Genomic DNA, 8,150 nt, shown 5'->3' with positions numbered 1-8,150 from the left:
TATATATAGTATTGTTTACTACGTCACGGATTTTCACCTATCAAAGTGAGATTTTGGTACGTAATACCGGCGATATTCGAGGGATTACTGCGTGTGTGTGTGTGTGTGTGTGTGTGTGTGTGTGTGTGTGTGTGTGTGTGTGTGTATATATGTGTGTGTGTGTATATATATATGTGTGTGTGTGTATATTTATATATGTGTGTATGTGTGTGTATGTTAATATACTTGGAATTGATCCTGAAAATAAGAGATTCAATCTATAGGTTATTGAAGAAAGGATCGACTAATTGATTCATCAACCACGTATAGAGTTATCCATTAATGGTTACAGTATTATCCATTAATGGGGTGGGGAGTATCATTAAATCATTTTCTTTTTAATAATCTTCTGATTACATAATTATCACCTTGAAAACTTTTTGTATTTTTCATATAAAAATTTGTCTCACAAAAATATATGAAGTTCATTTTCTTTAGCATTAACTGAAGAAAAAAGCAACACTAATGGCGTTCAAAATGTTTACAAATTCTATTGGCGACGTTCGTAATCATAATGTTTGTTCTAAATATATGTTCATAGTACAGAAGCTTTAGTTGGTTGGTTGGTCGGTTGGTCGGTTGGTCGGTTAGTCGGTCCGTTGTTTGGTGGTGCGTTTAATTAAACCAAATACAGAACTTGATAACTGCTTTATTTTATAGTATCCATAACGAACAAAGGCGAAATTCGAACGGATGACGTAAAAGTTCAGAAGAAACCTCACCAAGCATTTTGCACAGCGGTCTACGGATGTTCTATATGTGTCGCCTCTGTCTTCATTTAGAAATTCAAACAAGATCGCAAACACATTGATGTTACTCTCATTTATGCATGTCATACCCATACTGGAACATTTTCATGCTTCCTTCACCGGCTCAAAACAGTTCTACTCAGATTGTCGTTCCTAAGATCCACAGCTCCAATCACCCAACATTCCACATCTAATATAAAAAGCATTTTTCGCTAAACTCATTTATCTCTTCTTTAGTGTGTCCTTCATATGTTATGCTTTATTTTCATGTGTCCCCTGAATATTATTTTCCATATGAACCCAGACTTTGCAGTAAAGTTAGGACCTAACATTAGTACGGTAATATGGATTTAGTACACGTGAACTTTCTTGCAAACTGCGAGCAGTATCCGGTCATTAGCAACATGCATAAGGGTATCGTACTTACAGTCCTGCGTCCTCCTTTGTCAGAATCTTTGGATAAAACGACATAGTGAAACTTTGAGTTGATCCTCAGTGTATTGACGTAGCTGCATTTTTATCTTAATGTATCAACAAGAATGCTCAGGTCTTGACTATGCCACCAGACATAGTCTGCAACATATTACTTATATAATACTAGATCATGTTCCAAGAATGGTGACATTCAGCAATATCACTCCGATGTGACCGAGGATAGAAGCATGTCATATTCTGCTCTCTGGACTGATTGCTGTTTGCTTCGGTTTATATTCATTATCATGTTCAATAATATAATTGTCTAGTCCAGCTTTCTCGCAAGCTGCTTGTGCGCATTAACTCTCCTTCAACTTAGTCGTTAATTTTCTGAAAATAGCGTATTATTTTTCTCACAATATCTTACCTGCTTTTATTAGTCTGGCACAATGTCAATTTATTGCATGCCCATGCCAGTCTAGCTTGTGTGTCTTATATTGCACTTATCACTTCTTTCATTTTCTGGGGTGGAGTCTGCCACTTCAGCAAATTTTCTCACGTTCAATTTCTTTTCTTCTGTCAATAATTCTGTATGTGTTGCAATAATAATAGGATCTGTTTAATCGCATAGCCTTTACGACAGCGGACATTGCCCGGTTACAGATGCTAAAGGTTGCAGGTGTTTAAATGTAATACTGTGTCAACCAGCTTTAGAAAAAAACCCGGCGTAGAAACCTACTTCTGCAGCTTTTTGTTCACTCCACTCTTGTTAATGTCGTTTCTTACAAATGGAGGAGCTCTAAGACCCTTGGGAAGTGACCATGTTCGTAAAACTACACTTTAAACTTCCTGCCAAGTTGCATTTGTAGACAGCATTTAGCACCTATTTCACACTGGCCTTAGTCTCAATCCACCTGACATCATTTACATTTTAGGCGCAGGAGTGGCTGTGTGGTAAGTAGCTTCCTTACCAACCACATGGTTTCGAGTGGCACCTTGAGCAAGTGTCTTCTGCTATAGCCTCGGGTCTACCAAAGCCTTGTGAGTGGATTTGGTAAACGGAAACTGAAAGACGTCCGTCGTATATATGTATATTTTTATTTATGTGTGTTTGTGTGTCTGTTTGTCCCCCCACCATCACTTGACAACCGATGCTGGTGTGTTTACGTCCCCGTAACTTAGCGGTTCAGCAAAAAGAGACCGATGGAATAAGTACTTGGCTTACAAAGAATAAGTCCTGGGGTCGATATTCTCGACTAAAGGCGGTGCTCCAGCATAGCCGCAGTCAAATGACTGAAACAAGTAAAAGAGTAAAAGAGTAAAAGAATATCCTGGAATAAAACAGACTGCCCGATGTTTTGTATATCAACTTATAGGGAATTTCGATAACAATGCATGTAGTTGCTACGTGATGAAGGACAGTCTCACGATTTATTCATTCTTGCTTGTTTGTCATATCGGATGGAGCTCTAACGTATATGAGAATGTTCAACACATCCAGAGAATCATGAGATCAGAGCTTTCTGAACTATTGTACTTACGAGAGGACTTCGTGCTAGAATCCTTGATATCTTTCTAGCTAGCTCTCTATAAAACGCCTTTCTCTCTGCTTCAAAGATGGTCATCGGCCGAAATTGATCAATTAAGGATTTTCTTTTCCAACTTAGAAACAGTTTCAGGATCTCTTCTAAGAACCAACTCAGTATTGCGATTCCTAACTTTCACAGAGGTTGCTATAAGCTCTCTGGACACAGTGGAGCAGTGTTTATTTATGTTTTATGAGAGATATCGTCTACGACTGATGCACCTTGACGCGCATCAATTTAAAAAGCAACTTCACTCTTTTATATCAGCGAAATCCGAAAGATCGAGAGCGGAGTATCGGATTCAGATTGGGGGAATTCATTGGTGATCAAATTTAGAGACAATTCTTAAAGGGGTTCATGTAGCATCTTGAAAAGGTTTACAGGCCACAACATAACACGCGCGCACTCGCTCACAATCATACACACAAACACTCTCACACACACACACACATACATTTACATATATACATGCAGGCCCACAATATGAATTGTATACATGAGTGCAAAAGGATATGTGTACGTACCCGAAATTATAGATATCAATATTACATGTGTGTGCATGTATGTATTCATTTATTTATATATACACACATATATGTACCTCTGCATATATGCATATATATGTGTGTGTGTGTGTGCATATATGTATATATATACTTATATTCTTTGCACATATACCAACATATATATATACATACATGGTGCTCATATATATTGTTGTATATATATATATATATATATGAGTGGCTGTGTGGTAACTAGCTTGCTTACTAACCACATGATTCCGGGTTCATTCCCACTGTGTGGCACCTTGGGCAAGTGTCTTCTACTATAGCCTCGGGCCGACCAAAGCCTTGTGAGTGGATTTGGTAGACGGAAACTGAAAGATGCCCGTCGTATATATATGTGTATGTATGTGTGTGTGTGTTCCCCCAGCATCGCTTGACAACCGCTGGTGGTGTGTTTACGTCCCCGTAACTTAGCGGTTCGGCAAAAGAGACCGATAGAATAAGTACTAGGCTTCCAAAAATAAGTCCTGGGGTCGATTTGCTCGACTAAAAGGCGGTGCTCCAGCATGGCCGCAGTCAAATGACTGAAACAAGTAAAAGAATAAAAGAATATATATATATATATACATATATATACATATACATATATATATATATATTACATATATTTGTATTTTATATAAATATATGTGTGTATATATATATATATATACATACATACATACGCTTATAGATGTATGCACTTATACCAATTATTCACCAGGGCGTTGTCAGACTGGTAACATGTTATAATATTGCGATCGTTATCTGCTTGTAGTGAGGGACAATTTTTTTCATTTCATATGTGTGACTGTGTGTATGTGTGTGTATGTGTGTGTATATGTGTGCGAGTACGTATGTATGATATATGTATTAGTATCATATTATGTTCTTGTCTTATTGTCATATCTTGCTCTTTTTGTTTTTTATAACAAAGTTGTGTCCACACGGTCGGCAGCAGCTGTTATGTCTGTCCCACTAATTTACTCTCATGAAAACTTATATAAATAAATAAATATACAATTTCTAATGTAAATTGTATAAGAATAGATATGTACATATCACATACACAAAAACACACACTCACACACACATACACACAATATGTGTACATATACATACACACTTAGAGAGAAACACCCACATATGCATCCATACACATGTACAGGCAATTCTAGACACATACAAGTACACGACTATAAACTCTTAATCGAAGAGCAATGTAGCTGTCGTTTATGATGTATATGTACATAAGCATTTTCCGTCAAATGCACATACATGTACATTAGCAGGAACACACGTGCGCACACCTACGTACATATGTGTGTGTGTGTGTATACATATATATATATATATCGATGCAGACAAACACGATTGGGTTAAGAAGATAAATATATATCTACAAACATACAGATATTTATACATATCCTTTTGACCGTATACACTCACACACATGCACACACACTCACGCACGCACATATACACACATGCACACACACACACGCACATATACCCATCTGCATACACACTACCAAATACATGTCAAAAATAACGATATTTATTTCAATAAATATGGATTAGGTTGATATAACTCTTTTACTCATTTATTTGTTTGAGTCATTTGACTGCGGCCAGGCTGGAGCACCGCCTGTAGTCGAAAAAATCGACCCCAGAACTTATTCTTTGTAAACCAAGTACTTATTCTATCGTTCTTTCGGCCGAACCGCTAAGTTACGGGGACGTAACCACACATCGTTGTCAGGCGATGGTAGGACAAACCAGACACAAAAATATACATACATAAATATATATATATATATATATATATATACGACGGGCTTCCTTCAATTTCCCATACCAAATCCACCCACAAGGCTTCGGTGTCATGCAGTAAGACTGAACCCGGAACGATGTGGTTAGGAAGCAAGCTTCTTACCACACAGCCGCAGATACGCCTATAATGTGTGTGAAAGATTAAGAGATGGTTAATGGCATTGACCTACTTACAGATATCTTTTTTTTTTTTTAATCTTTTCCCACATTCATTCATTTTACTGCGGCGCTGCTGGAGCTTTGCCTTGAAAAAAATTCGTCGAATAAATTGCCACCAATGTTTTTTTGTTTTTGTTTTGTTTTGTTTTTTTTCTCCTTTAAATCTGATATTTATTCTATCTAACCCATTTTTCCCAACCGCTAAGTAAGCAGGCAGGAAGTAAACATGCAAACACCGGTTGTCCAGTTGTGCTGGTCGCAAAGCCCGGACTTACAGACACGCACACACACATGCGTGTGCACATTATGACTATACATATGGAAAAGAGGACTGAAAATTGCTCTTCCATACTAAGAGGACAAAAAGATTTCCTTTTGTCATAAGGAAAAGATCTAGATAAAATTTTCTATTTTAAATTTTCTATTCTTTTTGTCTTTGTCTCTCTTTTTGTGTGGCCCTACCACAGCTTGACAGCTGTTTTGTCCCTATTTATATCGTAACCTAGCTGTTTAGCTAAAAAATTACATTACAATAAGAACCAGACATTCAAAAGTAAGTACCGTGGTCGATTTACTCAACAAGACCATCCAAGGTGGTGCCCCAGCATGGCTGAAGTCCGATCGGTGAAAGAAATGTTAAAGAAAGCAAAAGATTAATATTTGGGGGAAGAAAGACAGCGAGCTGGCAGAAACGTTAGCACGGCGGGTCAAATCCTTTGCGCTATTTCGTCTGTCTTTGTGTTCTGAGTTCAAATTCCGCCGAGGTCGACTTTGCCTTTCATCCTTTCGGGATCGATCTAATCGACTGCCCTCCCTCCCCAAAAATCTCGGGCCTTGTGCCTAAAGTAGAAAAAAATATTATCGAAAAGAAATGAAATACCTAGCAGAAATAGCAAGCAACTACTAAAGAAAAGGGGAGATAATTTAGAAGTAATAAAAAATAATTTCTCGAGTTATTTTACATGCTTCATGAATGCCTTTTTGTCTAAGTATTGCTATGGGTGCGGATGTAGTAGCATTGTCAGGAGCATGTATCTTCTGGTGTAACTTTCTGTGTGTTTTTTTATTAGTTTTGCTGTGCTTTTCTTTTATCTTCGCAAGTGATTGTGTATCGGTGTTTTTATTTGTATGTTCGATTGATTTCAGGTCACTTGGTGTATGTGCGTGTGCATATGTATAGGAAAATTAGTATGTATGTGTGTGTGATTGTATTAGAGAGAGAAAAAGAGAGAGTGTGTGTGTGTGAGAGAGAGAGAGCGAGAGAGAGAGAGAGATAGAGAGGTGGGACAGGGGGAGTAAGTCTGCATGTCAGGGCAACAGAGTGAGAGAGTGCGTGTGTGTATATGTACCTGTGTCTTTTTTTTATGTGTAGGGTAGAAACGGCGTGTTATACTTGTGTTTGTGTGTGTGTAAGACTCAGAGAGAGATAGCGTGTGTGTGTGTGTGTGTGTGTGTGTGTGTGTGTGTGTGTGTGTGTGTGCATGAGTGTGTGAATTTGAACTCATTTTTTTATATAATTGTGTGTGTAACGAGGCTGCAAAACAGCCAAATCTAATTCGCTTGACCTGTTCTTAACAGAGCCAAAGCCCTTGAATATCACTGGATACCTTTTTAAAACAAGATAGCCCGTTGTATAATGCCCTAAATTTGTCTTTAAAAAGTTGAGGCGACAACGTCTGGAATACCTTGACCTGCGGTTTATTTAAACTAGTAAACTTAATCATAAACTGGTAAACAAAGGCAAAATACTAGCTCTGCTACTGTATCCTTCAACATATGTGGTTGGCACTCCGTCGGTTACGACGTCGAGGGTTCCAGTTGATCCGATCAACGGAACAGCCTACTAGTGAAATTAACGTGCAAGTGGCTGAGCACTCCACAGACACGTGTTCCCTTAACATAGTTCTCGGGGATACTCAGCGTGACACAGTGTGACAAGGCTGACCCTTTGAATTACAGGCACAACAGAAACAGGAAGTAAGAGTGAGAGAAATTTGTGGTGAAAGAGTACAGCAGGGTTCGCCACCATCCCCTGCTGGAGCCTCGTGGAGCTTTAGGTGTTTTCGCTCAATAAACACTCACAACGCTCGGTCAGGGAATCGAAACCGCGATCCTATGACCGCGAGTCCGCTGCCCTAACCACTGGGCCATTGCGCCTCCACAGAGAGATAAATAAATAGATAGATAGATAGATAGATAGATAGATAGATAGATAGATAGAGACATACATACATACATAGAATGATAAAAACGTAAATAGATAAAGAGATAGATAGCTAGATAGAATAATAGATAGATAGATAGATAGATAGATAGATAGATAGATAGATAGATAGATAGATAGATAGAATAATAGATAGATAGATGAAAAGCTGTATGTGACTGGGGGGGGGTGCACGCGCGCGCGCGTATTTGTGTGTCCATGTTTTTACGTATGTACGTATGAAAATGCGAAGGATTGCGTATTTCTGTGTCGGCGCCTATATCTTTCTCTACATAGGCTTCAGCGTCCAAGTGTTATTATCTCCCTTTATTTTCGGCTCGGTCACAAAAAAATAAAACAAAAAACGAATGATATATGGGATAGTTTCACATAAATACGGCAAATTTTATATAACCATTTTATGACATATTTGACATTTATGTGGGGTTTCATTAACATCGTATAATTGTATATGTGTGTGTTTTTTGCGATGTGTGTATGTATGAGCGTGTATACGTTTGTAAGTGTGTGTGTGTGTGTGTGGTTGCGTGTTTGTGTGGAGGGATTAGTTTGTATCTTTGAGTAGTTGCCAGTGTATGTAGGGAAAGATATATATATA

Source organism: Octopus bimaculoides, chromosome 17 (assembly GCF_001194135.2).
Source record: "Octopus bimaculoides isolate UCB-OBI-ISO-001 chromosome 17, ASM119413v2, whole genome shotgun sequence".
Lineage (NCBI taxonomy): Eukaryota > Metazoa > Mollusca > Cephalopoda > Octopoda > Octopodidae > Octopus > Octopus bimaculoides.
Note: the sequence above shows the minus strand (reverse complement) of the source record.